Source organism: Varroa jacobsoni, unplaced genomic scaffold, assembly GCF_002532875.2.
Source record: "Varroa jacobsoni isolate VJ856 unplaced genomic scaffold, vjacob_1.0 scaffold_815, whole genome shotgun sequence".
NCBI classification, from domain to species: Eukaryota; Metazoa; Arthropoda; class Arachnida; order Mesostigmata; family Varroidae; genus Varroa; species Varroa jacobsoni.
Window position 1 is genome coordinate 643,670 of NW_019213717.1, and position 20,176 is coordinate 663,845.

A 20,176-nucleotide genomic window follows, 5' to 3' on the forward strand; every position below is an offset into this window, starting at 1 on the left:
GCGTTGAAACGCTGTAGAACGACCAATCCCATTTACATACGCGACAGGCGGAGTGTAGATGCACGACGAGGTGCAGAGTTATTGTTAGATCCACAGAGTTGCATTTCTGGTCTGGCGTGTGCCAGGTGGATAAAGACATCACACTATCTAATACATTCAGCGTTGATTCATATACGTTGCATTGATCAAGAACCACCCAGAATTATCACAGTTGGTCGTGTCGATGAACATGTGCGTAGACTGCACTTAATCGCGCGTATTCACAGGTGCCGCTTACACGTCAAATATAGACGGACTGAGAAGTCGAACAAAGGCTCACGTAGGTCTAGTAAAAGGCCAGTCCAGCGTTCGCACGAGCAGAACAGATGTTCCAATGATATAATCAATTTTCTTATAGTGGATGATTGCGTATAGAAGCATGCGTCGCCTGGCCGTTTCGAGACATGGCACCCATATACTAGCACAAACATTCGAGTCGCAGTAGCAATGCTAATTGTGGACGTCGCGTAAAAATCTCGATTGTTTTTTTTTTTTTACTGTACATATAACTGTTATGAACGTGTGTCTAACTGGCTTGTTGTGCCGGTCGCGGGTGTCGTCATATGGAAGTCTCTCTGTGTGTACGTGTCCGTGTTTGTGCCAGTGTAGCTCGCTACTCAGATCGCCTTTTTTTCTTACTGATGTACAAGCACAGTAGTGCACTATGATCTACTGTGAGCAAAAACTAAATCGGCCGTAGTAGACAGCGATGCTAGTTCAGTGGCCGGCCTCGTTTGTTCGTCCGTCCATCCGTCCGAAAACTACAATATATACTTATTTATATCTTGCTGGTTGGCTGGTTTGTCTCATCTCTCCGCCGGTCCAGGCCGCCAGCTTGCGGTCCCACAGCCGGTTCCATCATATTACGCATGAACGTAGCAGCCATGCTTCCCTAAAGCGTCAAGACTTGCGTTTGGCACACTGTTGTGCCATTCTCAGGAGGTCGTCTTCGCCGCTGTTATAACGTGGCTACCGAATCGTTGCTGACGTCTACAGCGAAAGCGGCAAAAAAAAAGCTATGCCAACACCGGAATCAGCGCTAGTTAGGCGAAGAGCAACGAGACGAATAACAATGATAACGACACGAGCTTTTAATTTGGTGACCAGAATTAGACGCTGCCCGAACCCACCGGACGGACGGACGGACGGACGGCAATTTGCGCGTTTTTTTCAAAAGCATTTACGCACACCGACACGAAGAGGCACGCTCCTGTTAGGGCAGACGCATGCAAATCGTTTATACGGCGACAATAACAAATCACAAAAGAACGAAAATAAATAGAACGGGAACGCTTCGTCGGCAATGTTTACAGTAGTGATAGAGTGTGCCATAGACATCAGCGGTATGGAGCTATATTGGTCAGGACAAACTGGGGCATTACGGGCGTCCGAGACAATCGTCGTACTTAGTATCATATAGAGCGACGCATCAGAGTCTAAGTAAACTCATATCTGCGACATCGGTATAGTACATATAACCAAGCTCGGCAATAGCCGAGACAGATTACGCTACCCCAGGGGAAATCAGCCCACAAGCTGGCTGAATGGCTTTCTCACATCGATGTTTCAAAACATCGGGCATATTGTATTGATAGGACGACTGAAAACGAGCGTAGAGAGAAGGATAGCAGCACGCTAATGTATGTACGTAGTTCGGAAGAATACGAAGCACTGAAGTATAGCACTATACCATAGTTATAACATACACCAAATCGAAAATAATAACAGCATCCCGGCCGTACGTGTTTATCTGCTTGCGGTAGACGCGTTACTGAACTGGCGATAACTGACGTTTGTCAACCGTGTACGTTTTCTCGATGTAGAAAAAACGCAAACTAGACAGCTGTTCTATATATTCGCGTAAGTACCGTGTACATTTGTTCCCTTTTGCCAAAGCAGATTGGAACTAAATTTCTATAGACTATTACTGAGCTTTGTAGTGAATGAGCAAGAGAATTATAGCACACTATTCACTGCCATCACATGTAATACACAGAGATATAAAACCTGTATCTAACCGTAATAGCAACATCGGTGATAGTAGTAATAGAAAAAGTAGCAGCGGCCTTGAGGTGTACTGATGAAGTCGTCTTTGTTCATATGGTAGAGGTTTTCATTTTTAAACGATTTTAGTACTGTCCGTTGTTGTTACCTACAGAAGCGATGCCTCCGTCGGCTGCGACTTCACTGCCCAAATGAATCTGTGATTAGGACCAAGGCAATTTGACGTACCCGTCGGCTTATCTAGAAACGGACGCCAGAGGGATAAATAAAATTTAGCTATTTGGCTCGTCGTCCGCTGTGGGGTGCCTTACTACAGTTTTAGCTGCTATCCCTGTTACGAGATATACATGTTCTGTATATGTTTTCGCGCGTGTGTCTATATGGTGGTTGAGCTTTGGATTTTGGCCTTTGCTTAGCCGTTTAAATGTCACTACGTTATTTCAGTCGTCAGATCTGGTATTGTGGGTCGATCTGTACAGGCCCACATATAAGTCGTCTACGAATTGTGATCACACTCGAGTACGCTATCAAGCGACAGCTAGTAGACTAAATGCGTGCCCTATCCAAAATGAGCGACAAACACTCCTCTATAACAGTAGAGCGTCACTGCGGCAGAGCCGGAATTACGACTGTGAGCCTAAACGGTTTCCATGAGTTAGTGCAGACATGTTTGACGCAGTGGACTGTGAACATAAATCGAGTAAAGTCATACACATGGCGCCCCTCTTCAATCAGTTAATGTGGAAACTTTTTTTGCTGAGTCGATGTGAAGCAGGGTTGTACAGGTAAGAGTCTTCACGGGACAAGATAAATTGTGCTTCATTGTTTCCGCTAATAAGAATAGATAACGTTTATTTTATACTATAGAATTGAATAGGCAATTTTTTTTATCAGAGAATCATTTTTACAATTCCTACGTATAGCAGAGACATTGCGCGTAGTGCAGAAGAACTGATTTCAGAGCGATTCCGCTCCAAGACGGATGCTGGCTGCATTGGCCCCGTCTGGAAAATGGGAACGCAATCAATGGCGCCGATCTCAAAACGCAATCAATAAATGTTTGGATCCAAGGGCAGGCTAGGCAGTTTTACTAAGCAAAAACCGCTAACGCTTAAGCACCTTGTTCTGACGCGGTGAACAGCAGCAGCAGCAGCAGCAGCAGCAACAACAACAACAACAATAATAAGGCCGATGACGAACGCGCCGCGGCACGGAATCTATTAGCCAAAAAGAATCGTGGGCTTCAGCGTATAATAAGCCCAGCGCCCAATAGTCAACGACACTATTTTCGGAGCACACGCACAGATAAATGCGCGCGTATATACACATACACACACACACACACATGTAGAATCGTCAAGCGACATTTTGTTTGATGTAATTGGTTGGTCACTTAACTCGATCGAACAGAATTACATTGGTATGGCTAAATTAAGATTCACTCTATCGGTGGGGCTCGTAGTGGAGGACAACTCTTTTCTCTGTATCAATTCAATATAATGATGCTTTTCTGTTATTCGAATAAAACGATTATGGCAGGCCGATGCGTGTACGCGGCAGAGACTTAATTTATCAGGCAGATTTCGTTGGTTTCATTTACTGAGAACGAGAAACCCAAGCGATCTTTGTAGTTAGTTCGCACATTTTCGGCCTTTCCCTGCTTTTACCGTCCCTCCGCCGGCTAGCGCAATCCTGTGGGCTGACGACGCGCTACCCAAAAATATGGCGAAACAGACTAGCAAACGACGTCGTCGAAGTGACGTCCTGGCTCGCTCTGTTAATGCGCACGCTACCGCCCAATTCAGAAGGCAACGTGCGTAAACGCGGTCTACACCAGAGACATGTCACACCCGTACATAGCAGAATTACAATCATATACATCCGCAATTGCTTGAGCAGTCCATATTCACATGATAGAAGCTCTGCGTGCATAGGCATAACATGAGCACGTGTTATAGGCCTAGAAGATGAGATCGCAAGAAGCAGGCTCACAAAATTATATGCCAGAATAGAGAGAGGTTGCGGACGGAATATTAAAATGCTCCGAAACGCTCGTGTAGTTCAGTGGGATTTGCGGTGTAATAATTCCTCTGACTTTTTATTAAATTGACCATCAAGCCCGTGAGTTCACCGGCGTGTTTATTAAAAGGTTATTCAGTAATAAGCTGTACATACACAAATGTTACTCGTAAGCGGAAAGTGACAGTTTGGCAATTCAATAAGTTTCAACTGGTTGGCTTAACAGCTCCGGCTTTTGTGCAGGATATAATGATTAAGCGCGGGGACTTCCACCGAATTGTTGTGCTTTAGGTGTCGACGATAATTTGATGATAAGTACAGCCTAACGGGATCTGCGAACGCAGCTGGGCGAAAACTACAGTCACCTATTGTATCTATGTATGGCGAGAAGATTGTGACGCATCAGGCGGAAGGATGCGTTGTAAGAATGCCGTTCGTGGGTGGTTTTCACTGCAAAGGAGGAGACAAATTCAATTTGGGAGTTAGCGGACCGGACGATGAGTTTCAGTTAGTGGACTTTGAAATGCCCAGCTTTCTTGGCCAGGAACTGACTGAACCCGATGACCGTCCATGCAAAGGCCGTCGAAATCCTCTGTGACTTTGGCCTCTGAATAATATGATGCACAGCATATGCCCATTCTCTCTACTTAAATTGGCTGAATCAGTCGGCCAAGCTTTCTGTAAATATCGAGCGGCTATGCGCGCGAATCGTATCGCCCGGCGCCATCTCGACACGGAAAGCGGCCATATTTAATTTTACTACTGGCCAAACACACTCACACGAAAATACATTCGTTTTACTCTGCGTTTGATTGCTTTGCAGATATATCGCTACCAATAAACAAATGGTGTTAAACTTTGTGGACAATTGCTAGGATGACATGACAATGCTAGATATACCACACTGATTACCAGCAACCGAGATTTTACACGAGATTTTTAATTACTGTATCCCTTGAAAGGATCAAACGTAACTGGTTTTTTGCACTTCCGAAAATATTGCACGTTTCGTGCAGGCAGACAATTCATTGATGAAGAACGATACCAACCAGGCAACAACACGTTTCTCCATCTATAACCCTAGGACCCATAGCTCACTACTGCCTGCGCTCGCTATTGCTGAGCGAGACGCATGAGTGTAGTCGGAACGCCTTGTAGGATGACATCGCATTGCATCTGCGCATTCAGTTTACGCATGGCGGGGCCGTCTGGGGATACTTGTGGCCTTTGCTTACTGTGGGCGCTATGGATGCCGCCGATCAGGAATCGTAGCCGTGAGGAAAAACGTAACGAAGAACAGAATGCCGGTTCGTCGATTCAGGTCAAGCTGTGTGTCCCCCCGTCGTTTCATCCTGCAATAAGTCCAAGCTGCTGAATGTTGTCCGTTAACTTGTGCAGTCTCTGAAGCACGAAGGGCTAGACCGAAAGAAACACTGGAGCACGGACGTGATACGATACAGAAACAATGCCTAAAGAGCTTTTGTTCCATGGCGCCTTTTGCCCCTTACCTCCTTCCAACTACTGCACCCAAGAATCTAGATAGAAGACGGCCGCACGCCACGAGCGAATAGGGGGTTGTTTGGGGGGATGACAAGGTTGGGGAAGAGTGTTTGGCGGGAAGAATCGACCCCGAACTAGGCGGCGGAAGGTTGGGAAGCTGGAACAGATACCCGTAGAGCAGCGGTACGCCACGAGCACTAAAGCAGGGCGCTTTCAGATGCGACTCTCTTAGAGGGTACAACAGCATAAGCATTGAGCTTGGCAGCTGGCTGGGTACATCGCGAGGCGGTAAAGAGGGGCTAAAGCTGCTAACTTTTTGATTGGATTCATTAATGCGTTAATTCGTTGTTCGCCTGCGCGGTTGACTGGCTGACATCCTTAGTGACGTCCTGGCTGCTTTTCCTCGCGTCTCGTGTGCATTGCCTTTCTTACCGTTTCGCACGAACGCGAGAAGGACTAACCCGGCGAAGGTATACATTAGACAACACACATATAAATAGCTACAGAGACCCCCAAGTGAAAGGGGACAGGAGATTAAAGAGGGTACATAAAAAAATGATAAAAAAAAAAACACGAATAGAATGAAAGTTAATACAGATATTTGAACAGGAATTAGCCATAGCAAAATATTTAAGTCGGGTACTTTCAGAGTGTCTAAGAACGTGAAGTAGCCCGAGCAGCTTCAATAAAGAAGATGTATCATATTCCCTAAAGGAACCAAAGGAAAAATACAGTAATACAGAGCGTAGCCCAACCTGTGCGCTTCAATATGCCACTTGTCTTTAGTAGTGTTATATACAAATTAAGTAAATGGCTGTTCTAGCAAACATGTCCCTAAATTGTAATGGTTTTACCGTGTTTTACCAGTTATGAACACTTAATAATAAATGAACCCAACGATTCGCAATTATCTTCTATTTAAAATCATTTAGGATTTTGCAAGCACCATTATCGATCGAAGCTATCAAAACACCGTATTAAAACCCCAGCACCACTGGATTCAACCAAAAGTGTATTTAACCTTCACGAGTAATCATTCGAATCCTCAGTTCCATAGACGCGTATCGGCCGCCAGCGGTGCCATTCGTCTGGGTCGCAGGTGACGTTCGAAAAGAACTGCATGGACTGCCCCTGATCAGGCTATGATACATATACTTTGTCGTTCGTCCGGCGATGGCGCCGCCATACGATAAATTATCCACAAGAAAAAGAAATATGGTAAAAAAAGGTGACCCCAAAAACGATTCTGTGTCTTCAAATTGTCCGGCTCTTTTGCTGACCAGTGTCAGATGGAGGAATAGCAGCCATCGGCGATCGCGAGGTTGGCCAGCTTTTCATTCTGTATTGGCAGCTTAAAACGTCAGAGCGTCTTCAGCATCGGTCTGTACTGCTATGTAGTAATTACTCTCCCTTCATTCCGAAGTCGTACTTGCAATAATGCCAATGCATTTTAAAGTCTTATTTATTTTACACAAGTGGATGAGCGCTGTTTTGTGGTTTTTTTCGAATATGTTATTTCTCGGTTCTGATCTATTCTCTCGGTCTCTGTGTCTGCAGACTGCTAACCGCTACTCGGGCTGATGAGGCAAGTCGAACCTGGGCAAAACGACGTAAACACAACGCCACTTCGTAGCAGCCGCCACCGCCGCCGCCGCCGCCGCCGCCGCTGCTGTTGCGTCTGATTTTATTGAGCAGCACAGCAGCCTCCATCTGAAACTTGCGGCGACGCCTCTCGACAAAGTGAATGGAAGTGAACAGAAAGAAGGGGCCGTTCGCAGTTAGAAACAGAATAAGATCTTTGAAGTGAGCGAGAGCTGTTGTCTGCGGAGCGATACACAAACGTACCTCTGTTAATAATAATTGCGATCCGCAAACGTGGTACTCCCATGTCAGTAGGTGTTGTTGTTGTGCTCGCCGGCACCCTCTAAGGTCCGACGACCTTTTTGGCTTGTCATGGTATTCGCGATAGCTAGATATTGCGTTGAGTGAAGGAAACAAGCATGCACATAGGACGAATAATAGGAGCTGGCCCATTTTGGCGCCACCACCACTGCTTTGTACTGTACCAGCAGCAACAATGAAGAAAAGGTGTAAAGGATCGGCAGTTGGTCAGACTGGAAAAGAATCATATATATATGGATATAGAATATGATTTTATGATATATATGCACTGGCTTTATTTGTATATATTTATATGCGAAATGTTTGCATCTAGCATGGATATGCGCTGTGAGTACGTTCACCACGCCGGCGCCTATACAGACAGATAGACAGTAGGCCATAGTTCGAGGTTCGGCCTAATCAAGCGCATCTACAACATGCAAGATGAACACATGTATATTCCTCTTTTATCACTGTCCCGACGTTAGGTAAAATAGAGCATCTTTCTCATTCAATCGATACGTTTGGTTACTAGTACTAACTAATAGATGATTCGAGCATCCTTCATTTGCCGAAAATGCAGCCCAACCTATACGGCAGCGATACTAAGTAGGCCACCATTCAGCCTTAGAAGGCTCGTCCGTCGATCTTTTCCCGCACTTCTTTCTGAGCTCTCGAAAGTGTTGCCGTGGTTGCTTCTGCTTTTCCTAACACGCATCGCGTTACAGCAGCAGTCGAGCTCTACGACGTCAGCGGCCAGGACGGCGGTCGTTTGTTTATGAATGAGATACGGCCGTCGATATGACGTTGGATCCGTGACGTTCATTACGCGCTAGAATAGTTCGCAGCAAAGTAGGCAGTGTTTATTGTTAATGTTATTATGATTATTAGGCTACACAACGTACGTCTGGATTACCCTGCCATGTTGTTACTGTAGCCACAACGTGGCCAAGTACAGTCATCTGGAGACATTTATCACCGGGCTGTATCAAGACGACTCGACAACGCCGACCTGTAAAATCGTCTATGACGGACCGAACAGGACCACATTTGATTACACGCGCACGTCTAGCAACAGCCAGGCCTTCTATTAGTTAGATCGCCACAGACGGAAACGCCGACACAGCTAACTAACTAAATCTATTTATAGAAAAGCAAAAATCCCTACATCATAGCGCTCTCATTAATATATATAAGAAGTAACGTACAATGTAGCGGGGTCGGGAATAATAAATCGACAAGACACTAGCCACCGACGTGTATTTGAACAGTTTAGTAGAATTTGTTCAAAAAGCCGACGGACGGTATCGTTTTGTTTTCGGAGCGTGCGCAAAACGCAGCAGAAGTACTACTATTGTATGTCGATATAGTTACGGTAAACATTGTCGATCGTTACTCGAGACTGACGAAAGCAAAAGGACGAGTAACCACTTGTTTCCTTCTTCTTCGTGAAGCGGTTCCAGTCACTCTAGGATCGTTTTTGCTGGAAAGAAATGGCCAGAAGAGCATGGCCTGTTTTACTGATTACGATTCTCGAAAAGCTATTCTCGTAATTATAAAGTACGAAATGTGCCATTTTCCCAAATTGGTTGTTAACAACGGTCTGCATTGTATGGCGGATGACCAACGAACGCAAATGAACACTAAAATTAGGCTAATTTAATTCACAATCGCAATAATTATACGCAGACGAAGATGTAAAATAGAAATACAGGCGAGCACTGCCGTCCGCCGTGGGACCGAAGACTAGAGCACAGCCGAACTGTTATCGCCCTTAATACTGTTCTGTTTAGATTTTTTTTAACTGGACACAACAGGACAGGCACACGCACGCACGCACGCACGCACGCACGCACGGATAGACATCGAATTTTGGCTTGCCTGCCGATGGCCATCTTCGTCTGTTCGACGCTGAAGCGGAGGGCGACAGCGAAGTCTTCACCGAAAATGGATTTTTACTCCAGTAACGAGACCATGCCTGATTTACTTCCCGTACTTCTTTCCACTGTATTCCTGCTGCTAAATGATCGTGGCTTATATAAAAAAGAAAACAAAAAAAATGTATGACGACAACAACAATAACAACAAAGATAGTTCGGCGTGCTGCACTGTTGTCGACCTGTATATTCATCATAATTCATGCCCGCATCTCAAGTTGAAGTTACCGACCGTGTCTATTTTCAACTGTCAACATACTCACGATACGAGTGCTATCTGCAGTTCTCCGCAATTAATACCACATTTACCAAAGGCGCTAACTTCTCGACGATAACTAATCGAGCTAGAATATATTATCCGCTGTGGCGTTCGGTGGACAATTGTCTCCATCAGACGATAAATGATCTATTTAAACGTAGTATTTACAATTTTAATGCTTGCCTGTGCTTTGCGATTCTTATTAGGCCATCTATCTGTCAATCAGGACATTATCGACTATCCGCACCAAATCGATAATGTTCAACGCGAGTCAACGCCGTCGCGTCTACGATGCCTTCTGTCTATGCGTAGCCGATTTGATATCACAGGACGAGCGCTGTAAAGGGGCAGTCATTCTTCGTCTTCATCGCGTGACGTTCAATGAATAGTTGACCATGAACTCTCTATCCACCCTTGTGGCCAACGCTCGCATTACCGCGATAGTCGCAGTTACTCATTGACGAGAGTCGTGTCGACATCATCCTGTCTATCATGCTCCTTGTAACAAAGCTTGTATTTAACTCTCTGTGAAGTGTGTGTGTCATAGCCATGCAAGCGCCATGTTATCCGATAATAGTCGACCCCACATCGATGCTTACGAGATCTGCGTATTTTCGGACGTCCGTGTAAACACCTGCACACGTGCTATAGGTTCATACGAATCTCGCTTTTTCCTCGACGACATACCAAATATGCCGGCGAACAGGTATGGAAAAACAAGCGTCATCGGCTCGCCTGTTCCGTTCATCGAAGTAGACGCAACCAATTAGATTGATATAGAGAGCCAAGATCCCTCCACGCGCATTGCGAACGACACTAATCGAATATGCAGAAGACAATGATACGAAAAGACTGACACAATTTTAACCATCACGTATTCACGACCGCAAAAGCGTCAGTTTCCACACGTTGCCTCGGCGGCTGCCGGCAGCCGCGGCAGTAGCCGATCGATACAGGGAGAATATAGCACGTCATGTATTAGCGTTATGTTTCAGTGAACTTTTCGTTTCGCTGCTCACGTTATCTCGGTCAGATAGTGGTCAAGCTGGCCTCTGACGACGTTTATCTAGCAGGAGCAGTGTGATAAATGCGCAAACCTCAAGCAGCTTTCTGTTCCTTTTGCCAAGTCAAAGACGGGCAAAAGGGTGGTAGTGATGATGATAACAACGACGACGACGATGATGCACACTCAAAATACAGAAAGTTGTGTATGTACAACGGGAGATCGACGCGCGGTGCTCAAAGCGCGATTCATGTTCGACAGTGACCGGGACGGACGCCAAAACATCGACCACGACGTTCATACAACGTTCGAACATTTACACGAACGCAAGGCACATTTGCTGCCCGCCCGTCGCTTTTAAGCGGAGCGCGCGCCACCGACGTAACGCTTGCCACTCCCAGGAACGGCCCGCTAAATTCGAATGAGCGGCCAGAAATCGGATTAACATCTGGCATCAACAATGTCACTGGCAGCAATAACAGTACGCAGTAAAAACGCCAAAAACTGAACATGTAAGGGTAAAGGGATGTCAGGTACGGCGATGAACGACAGCATTCAGTTAGAACACTTCTTTGGGAATGTAATCGCTCGTTGTGAGAGGCTGGCTCGTGTTGTAGTGTTTTTCAGTGTTGCAAATCATAACCCTTGTCCAAAGATGGTAGACAATGTCGCGGACGCTGGCCTGTTTACCTACGAAACGAAAAATCTTTTTTTGGCTTATTTGTATTGTATTGTCAATTTTACTTTGCGCAAGGTAAATTAAACTATACGAATGATTCTGAAAAATTAATATTGGCGAGCTCCAATTCTTCAGAAACACAAAGCTTGCTAGTACGTTAAGTAGGGCAAGGCAGACTTCTATTTCAAGCCGAGTTTCGGTCTTATTGATCTCCAAGCATGTGGCAAGCGAGCAGGTTCATCAATGCGCTTGGCAGAGAATTATCTTCCTTCGTCAAACACGTATTAGCAGGGCAAAAACACGATTACAGGCTCTCGTTTCGTGAAGTCGTATCATATTATTTTGTATTAATCGCACCAGCTCTAAATCAAGTTTTCGAACGCTCACTTTGTACCCCGATTTGACTGACGTTCTTTGAAACAAGTGTAAAGGAACAGTCTAAGGAGCAAACAGGCTGGCTTTTACATTGTGGCCTTCAGAAGCAACCAGCAACAAAAATTAACCTCCTGCTTCTTGAGGCTAATCACTGCCCACAGCAACAACAGCAGCAGCAGTCATGGCCATCTCGGCCAGTAGCAGAGTGATCGGTAAGTGGAAACGACGTCCCGTGACGACTCTGCAATGTTGCCGGGCCACGTTTCTACAGATTTGGAAAGGCCTACGGTCAACTTAGGCTCTAAGCACCTCTTTGTCTTGCTATTTGTCCATACGTCAATTCGTCTGGTTGCCTATAGCTATATTTGGCTGAACGCGTCAACGGATGTTTGGCTGAAAGCGATGTTCCTTCGTTCGCAGTCAAATGCCGAGAGAGACTGCAGTCCATCTCTCCACACCGAGCTTGCCTCAATGAACAGCTTCACAGTGAACGCCGTGCTAAAGGCATCACATCGTAGTATAATCGAGCCCTCGACTCAAACAGCGAACGCGATATAGAGATCAAACAGATCAACAACAGCTTGTAACTAATAAATTGCTCCCATGAAACCTCTCACAACTCGTACAGTTGTCTTCAATGTAGCGGCGTCGACAAGTTACGCATTTTTTACGTTGAGTTTGTTTTGGTGTTGTACGTTTGTGAGCCGAGGTCGGAAACACCAGAGTCGAAAAGTTCCGCGGCCGCTTCGAAGTGCAGGACACGCTCAACAATGCAAATCGGTAAACAAACACCGAACGGAAAGGCGCATGAAGCGCTTTTGCGAACGCTAGAAAAAACATCTGACTATAATCAAACCTGCGGCGTCCAGAATAGGAAGAACAATCGGAGTGCAGGTATTAACGAGGCTGTACATCGAAGCGTTCAAGTCCATACGGGTTCAAGCACGTCGAATGTCACCGTATCTGTCGTTTGCCATTTGCCGTCAAACTGAAACTAGCCTTATCGAGAGTAAGCCACGTATAGACGTCTACATGCCCGACACAACAGCCCTTAGTGCAGATCTAATAGACAACCTAACCTAGCACCATAAAAAAGGTATCATTACTTGTCCTGTTGCTTGATATGTTATTATGTCAAGTGCGATACTCCGATAGTGCACGATGGTAACAAGCTAGTGAGACATAGCTGTTGCATATATATCTGCCGATGACCGCTAGTTGGATTGCTTTAGAGATCTTTGACTGTTTACTACGATTGTGAACTAAATACGATGCGCACAATGCTATTGGCTAGTACTAGCCAACCGCACGCCGGCTATCGACACTGGCCTTTCTTGTACCATAAACTGCAGAGGTATCTCAGGGCTCAGTCCGAACTGGCAGTACGGTGGCAATGCTCGCTGGTGACGCGGCCGACAGCAGCGGAAGATCTGCACCAAAACTCCCTCCAAAGAAGAGAAATATAATATACTGCCAAGCGCTGCATGAAGCGCTGAGATCTAAATACAAATGCTCGTAAATTATAAGACTGTCATAAATATTAGCGAGCTGTCGGAAACGGCGAATGGCATCGTCCGTTTTTGTTTAGCATTTGTCTTCGTTCTTGTCAATCTATAGGAAGATGGTGCACTGCACGGTGGCAGAAATAACACGCCACAGGATAATTACAGTGGTTTATTAATGGCATTAGTTTTTAGAGATTTCTAAAGCGGCGAACGGCTCTGTGCAGCTGGTAAGTGCACGTCAACAAAAAGCAATGGGGGACCCTTGTTTGCCTGTGCACTGATGCGCGTGCGCATCATTTTAGTAGGTTTCTGCGTACGTAACGATGCAAGCGATCATCTACGTCAGGCAAAGTAGCAAAAGTAGAAGAGTAACGTTTTGATCGCACAAGCTGGCTTGGGTGGTCCCATTGCACATCTGGTAGATACCGTTTTGACAAGCGAAATAGTTAGCATATGTAGTCCTACTTGACTTATCTGATATTGCAAAGCAAGATGACAATTACGTCCGTCGAGGCGAGCTAATAGAGTGTGTAATCAGTCGCTACAAAAATCCGTCGAACGGAGCTGTCCACGACAACGAGATCTGAGGTGGCCACTTCGGACCTTGGGAGACTGCACTGCCCTCTTCTACCGTCGGAATAATGGGCTAATATGGAACATATAATCCTTCAGTCAATATTGGCCAGATCCGTTGATTGTGTGTCAATGATTCTTGCGTTGATATAGTTAGCTCCGTGTCAATGTGCTATACCGGGGATAGAACTGCTTTATTAAATATAGTCTATTTAGCCTTTACTGGTTATCATACAATCACCTCCTTCTTTGCATTTTGCAGTGCAGTATTATCTATGGGGTATACAGGTATTATTTTTTTCAGCTTGTTGCCGATTTCCTAACGAACGGTGCTGACGCAAACTTTTCCGGCTTCATAATCCGGATCAGATAACGCCAAGGGTGGCCCTTACATAACAGGGAAAAATGTGTGCAATGAATGATCTCATGAATCTTCAAAGCTAGTTGCGGTACCAAGTACTATCAGTAGTTGGTTTCGGACGCACCGAAACAGCTTAGATTGTTGACCCTGCAACAAAAGGCACAACGAGCGTCAGTTGCTTGAATAGCGATTCAAGCCTGTTCTGTTAGCCAAGCAACTGATAGAAGTTACCGGTTTCACAACATGTATGTAATGGAAATATTGAAAAGGACAGCTTCGAAGGCAACAAAGTTACCTCATTCGAACGAAATACTGAATGGTAGTATTTCGTAGAGAATAAGAGGTGTGAAGTAGAGTGGGTGGGAACAAGACACAACTCAAAATGGCACACGATCGAAAACGGCCGTTGTTTCTGTCAATAGACGTGTAAATTTAACGTCGGATTGTCCATAAATACACCGCAATAGAGCGCCATTAAGCGAACGGACAGAAAAACACGGGCCGAGTTCACCATTGGCAACACCATCACCGTTGGGTCACTGTCTTTCGGAGAAGCGATGACCGACGACAGAGATGAATTGAAAGTAGTTCTCATTTGAACGGTTCATCCGTCCCATCGACGGACGCAAGATGAAACAAACAGCTATGGTAGACGGCTATTCCCCACCTTTCTACTGCCTGTCTGGCTAGTCTACGTGTTATAGTCGTTATCGCACTCTATCATTGCCATTATTATAAGACCAGCTGGAACTGCGAATCGCTTCTCAACGAAAAGGGCAACAGCATTATTGGCAGGTATCATAATCTACCTTCCCAGTATACGATGTCGTCGTACCGATAAACGAAACAGCGTCACGTGAGCGTCAGCGAAGAAAGCACGAAGAAAAAACTTCAGGACAGATTGACTAGAGTTTTTCAGAGGTACCGTACACATAATTCTTATGACAAGGAGAGCGACGATGTCCATTGCCGGACGAAAACAGGCGGGACGAGCTGGCATAAGTCATTTGCTTCGACTGTGGTTGCCAAATGTCGCTAGGCAGCTTATGTTGATTGTATTGGACCACGCGGAATGCACGTACATACTAATCGTAGACAGCAAAACAACATGGCCGCTGCTGGCCGAGTGGCTCATTGTAACGCAATCGTGTGTGTCTATATATATATATAGGTGCATTTATGATTACACTGGCTGATATAGCGCCATGACCACGCTGGCGAACTTAGCTACAAAGACCGTCTATTCCATTCAATAACAATGGAGAAGTAATAACAAAAGACACGATGGCAAGAACAGTTGATGACACTAATTACTTTTGGCAGTTGCTCTGTGATGCCATCTGCTGTTGTTACTTTTCTTGCTATGGTATTTTGCCGACCAATACTCATTTTGTGATTCCTTTGTGTTTCTTCCCATCTCGATTCTGAAGCCAGCGCTGGCAGGAGCGACACGAATAACTAGCTTCCATACATGCATGGCTGTAGATGGCATCATATCGTGACCAAGCAAATGACTTTAAAATCAAGTCTCTGCTCGTCGTCGTTCGCTGTTGAAAGGTACACACTTATTGATAGCGTCTATGTATATATGCGAGAGAGTTGCAAGTATACAAATATCTTGTTGATGCGGCAAACATTTTTTTAATAACATCCTGTAGAAAAAGACGTGGCAATATTCAAGTGCTTTTTGTGTATTTTGCGGTATTGCATGCCACCAATACACAGAAATATAACGTTATCTTATCTCGGCTTACGAATGGTAATGAGGTAGGTTAAAATTGGGAATTTTAGATACTTTCAAATGTGGCCCTAAAAAATAGGCGAAATATCACTATGATCTTTTTTAAAGCAGCACACTTGAAATTAGTCGACGGGGCTGCTTTGCTTAAAAGAAACCTGTAGCACACACGCCTCCGTGCCCTGGCTGTATTTGGCTTGTTTGGACACAACGCATCTGGCTAGACGCAGCCGCTCAGGAACGTAAGACGTAGCGTACCCTCGCCCTCACCGGAAGCCTTCAGTTGCAGGCAAGCCCCCGCTCTCTGCCTCCATCTGTGGCCGGGATGTTGCGAGAAGCCTCTTTGTGGAGAGTCCAAATACAGCCTGTGGAAACGGCCCGTTTTCCTCGTGCCCTTAGTGGCGACGTCATTCGTATCGCTGGGTCGGCGGGTTTTCGACGGCCCCAGCTGCGGCTCTGCGGAGTTGAATGGGACCGAGAAACTGGGAGGCGGGGCGGCAGCAGTCGAAACGGAACCCAACACCGCGCCCACCAATCGCAATGCGCTATTATAGTCGAAGCCTCTGAAAAGAGACTTCAGAGCTCTGAACAATCGTTATGGCTGCAGTCGAGAGAAAGGGGATTTTAGCTACCATCGAAATACCATGTGACAATAACCACGTGGAAATCACATCAGTTGTACAATAGCGTGTTAAATAGTGTTACGCAGTATCTACGATAGCAATACACTGAGAACCCGAGTCAGTTCCAGAATAATAAAAAAAAAATCTCTTTATCGTACCAACCTGACGACACTCCTGATGACTTTTACACAATCCGCATTGATCAGACTTGCAACAACACAACTAATATATATATACATATATATCTTAGCTACTACACGCATGCACTTGTAGCGGTGACGAAAAGAAGTGGGCCGCAAGATTGTGTAGCTGTTTTGACCGTTGGGGTTCCGTTTTCTTTGGCCATACGTATGGTGTGGTTTTCTTTCCAATTTCTACATTGTGGTTCTGACTTTTCATCATAATATGTGGATAGGACGATTAGTGAAACGTTTACTTGCGGCTGCCAGTTACTTTGGTCAAAAATAGCACTGGCATATTCGTCGGCTACCCCCCGCCCAGAAGAGAAGCCATCATAATTAAGATCATCAAGGTGATCGACACGATAATCGCCACCGCTATCAAATATCGTCGTCATCGTTATTAACGCGGCCCTAACGTAGACCTACCACCCATGACCGTCTTTTTTCTACAAAACCCCCATCATTGATTTATTCCACTTGATCATCTCCGGAGTGCTTATCAATAGCACAAAAAGACGAGAGGACCTTGTCCCTTCGTTGCGTTCTTATACGCTGCGGTGCGTTGATTTCGATTTGTGAACTCACGTTGGCCTTTCAGTGTTCGAGAACGCTTCTCTCTTTATCGTTGCGTGTAACGGCAAGTAGAAGAAACAGCAAAACGTAATTACGTGCCTCGTACATCGCGGCTCCTAGCATCGCACCGTGCGACGGGCGACACCACCGTCAAAGCTTCCGATGTTGATGTTGCTACTCACGATGATGCTGACGATGACTTTGTTTACGTTGCTTATGTTTCGATGACGGGGGGACGGGCACAATCAAGCGGTGGGCAAACGATATAGTAATGTCATTAAAAATAGCTCGGTCCATGGCTGCCGTTTTACTAGTACTGCTAGAATGGAGCACATCTCGCGTACCGGTTAGTAAAAGTCCTGCACACGGTTTTTTGAAGCCAATAATGATTTCGAGCCACTGGTGGAAAAGTAATTACGAGTAAAAAATAAAAAAAATTCAAGTCCGACAAGATCAACGAAAAAAACTGAGCGTGATACCACAACGTCTGCAGGAATAGAATTGGTACGCACGAAATGGTGTTAAATTGATGTTTGTAAGGCGTAGCAGCAAAACTGTAATTATTTTGATTAAAAAAGCCACCCCACCTCACAATGTCTACATCACCTACACGTTTCTTCACGTCATCTCCATTGCCGGCAATAGTTCTTGTTATATATAGGCAGTTATAAAAAGCGAGTTGAAAGTCAGCATTTTCACTCTAATTCAATGTGATTACGCTGTTGTTACCTTAATCGTAAAGTAAAGTTTGTCCAACCTCAACTTCACTATAAATCGGTCTACGTAAACTGCCACGGATTGCTCGTCTAAATAACAACACCCATATACAATTCTCGTTGATAACGATAAATATCCATGTGTCGTACAGACAGGCATCCTTTGACTTTTTAGGCATATACATCTACAGATTCAGGTACCATTTAGACGGCTACCGTGATTATAACGTCGGGTGCGGCCTGCTATTAAAGTGCAAAAACTAGATAACCTATATTCAAGCGAAGTAATTTTTGTTTTCGTCATTAGTAACGCAGCGAATCGCAGTTGCATTCGTTGCCTTTACTTTAGGCGAGAGAATAGCTCGCCTAAATTTCGAACGGCCGCCGATGCTACTGCTGCTAACGTCCATTTCCGCTAAATTCATGAACGCACGCACGCACGCACGCACGCACGCACGCGCACGCACGCACACAGACGCGGATGTAATATCCCGTTATTACTGTGGACAGGGAGGGGACTTTCGACCAGTTGGGTGGGGGACGGAAGCATCGGCTCGGTCGTCGTCATCACGCCGGCAACTGTTACCACGTTTTCTCATCCAAATTGGACCTGCTTTGGACCATATTTGTGTGTTATTGTATTTAATATATATGTGCATTAACAACTCTGCGACCTTTGCCATCAGCGCTACCGTTACCGCCTTCGCGCCGACGCTGCGTACACGTGCATCGACAATAGCGAACCGGTCCTGGATCAGTGTACGTGCACCGAGATCGAATAGACGCCATTCCGTCGGAAACACTCGACAAATACAACTCTGTACATTGTTAGGTTGTTTTGGTATTGATAAAAATCATTGCCGCATTAGGTGCGACTGAATCTGCGCACGTGACTTTACTGATGCATTTCACCGATACGCACGTTTTACGTGACGCCTAAGTTAGCGAGACAAATAGCCCCTCGACTACTATTTAACTTTATCTGTTAGGTTTATCTTGTATGACTAACAAACAGGAGCCGACTGCGTTTGAACTGCAAGCCTAGTACAACAGCCATACGGTGCCGCTGCTGCTGCTGTGGCACGAATCCACTAAGCTTTTTCGTGCGCCTACTGGCCCCCGCAACAATAATAGTAGTATATATACATATTGCCGCTTTCCCTTTTGGCTGTCGAGGAGGCTGAGCGTGCGGCTTGGTTTAGCTACCCCACAACAACGCAGTTGTCGACCCAGTACCGACGCGTCGTGTCGAATCTAGCGGACTTTGCGTCTCAAGCAGTCGGCGTTAGTCGCTGAACTTCATACTCGAGCATTTTTGAGAAATATCCTTAGGCCACGTCGCAGTTTGTGCTCGTCTGGTTTAGAAACGTCTATTTTAGTCATGGCATGAGTACCTGTAACGTTAACCTAGGCGGGCCAATTGCGTTAGCGCTGGAAATGTCACCTGACCGACCCGCCATCCGCGCGACATGGCTATAGATACAGAATAATCATTGTCTAACTGTTGCTTTTGCCGGCCTGAAACCAGTTGGAAACCCGTGAGTGGACCACGATAAACCTTTGAACGAAGGCAGTTCATATTGAAAGTACAATAGAATTTAAAGCATAACTATAAGGACAGTATTTCAGGTCCACCTACGAGATTTACAGAAGAGCGGTTTAATTTGGGATGCTTATAGGTAACGACCGGGAAACGGCCAACCAGGAGAGAAGTTCTAGCAAAGCATTCAGAAAAGCTGTAAATGTTGGCATCAGCAGCTGAAGTATCTACCGTACTTTCTTTCAATGGAAAGTTTACATTTCAGATGATCCAGAAGCTACTTGTGCATGTTTGAGGAAAGGGCTTTGTTAACAACAAAGGTAACAGTCAGTATAATTGCATTCATTGGCCAACACAGTAGTAACACGATTAAACCTATGAGGGGCTAGACGTTCTCTTGACGATATAGTGGCAGGTTTTGGTTATTTGAATTTATCGCAACGATCTGTTCGAGCGCGTGTTCAAGGGAGAAATAGGCGGAATCGGCACAAGCGGAACAGTCACACAGAGACAGAGTCCTGCACAGAATGAACTGCAAGAAACAATAATAGTGACTATTCATGCTAGATCATTATCATTAAATCAGGTTGGTGGCTGAATTGCTTCAATGGACGGCCATCAGCATCCTGCAAATGCTTTCGTCGTGCACTTCAGAGATCTTGTCATTGA

The 20,176-nt window shown here is 45.4% G+C and overlaps 1 protein-coding gene and 1 long non-coding RNA gene across 3 annotated transcripts in view; both read right to left on the reverse strand.

Annotated features, from left to right (window-relative positions):
- The window catches only part of LOC111264066 (uncharacterized), a 165,501-nt gene that overhangs the window by 136,061 nt on the left and 9,264 nt on the right, over positions 1 to 20,176 (reverse strand). The gene's annotated exons all lie outside the window — the stretch shown is intronic.
- On the reverse strand, positions 7,715 to 12,265 carry LOC147753002 (uncharacterized). Its single transcript, XR_015312529.1, has 2 exons — positions 9,823 to 12,265; positions 7,715 to 8,275 (listed from the first exon to the last, which is right to left on the reverse strand). It is a non-coding gene; the product is annotated as an uncharacterized LOC147753002 (long non-coding RNA).